The sequence below is a fragment of the Arachis ipaensis genome, chromosome B08 (assembly GCF_000816755.2).
Source record: "Arachis ipaensis cultivar K30076 chromosome B08, Araip1.1, whole genome shotgun sequence".
NCBI lineage: Eukaryota > Viridiplantae > Streptophyta > Magnoliopsida > Fabales > Fabaceae > Arachis > Arachis ipaensis.
This window is the reverse complement of record NC_029792.2, coordinates 110491719-110492354: the sequence shown is the minus strand read 5'-3', so window position 1 is coordinate 110492354 and position 636 is coordinate 110491719.

The window sequence follows — 636 nt, the reverse complement described above, 5'->3', positions numbered from 1 at the left end:
TCCTAGTCCATTTTTTCGAAAAACAAGACAATTTTTGTCTAAAAAAAGACACTTCAATCTCCAACGTTATTATTTTGAGACAATACAGATTTTTTGTTAAAAAAATTATCAAATAGTAACAAAAATTAAAGTTGCAAGATTTTATTTTTAATTTTTAGGATTTTAAATCCCAAAAACTATTAATAAATTTATTTTTAAAATATTTATTTTCAGTGATAGTTAAGTGGAGAAGAAGGATCATTAGCAGAAGTGATGTCACAAGAAGAAAAATAATTGCAGTCAAAAGATTTTTCAAAAAGAAAAAATAGCAATGGACAATAAATAAGAAAAAGAAATGATGAGGTTGATGGTGTTGATATTGATGATGGAAGAAGAGATGATGATGATAAAGTATAGTTACACAATTAAAATAATAGAAGTAGAAGTTATAATGATAGTGGCGAGAAAGGTGATGGTAGTAGTAATGGTAATGATAATAGTAATGATAATAGTAATGGTAGTTGGTCCTACTGTTGACAAAAATTTTGTCAAATTTAAAACTTTACAAATTATAAATAAAACTCTACAAAAATTAATTTTTGTTACTTTTGACTAATTTGTTAATAGCTAGTTTGACGGCCAAAATATCCCCTCTTT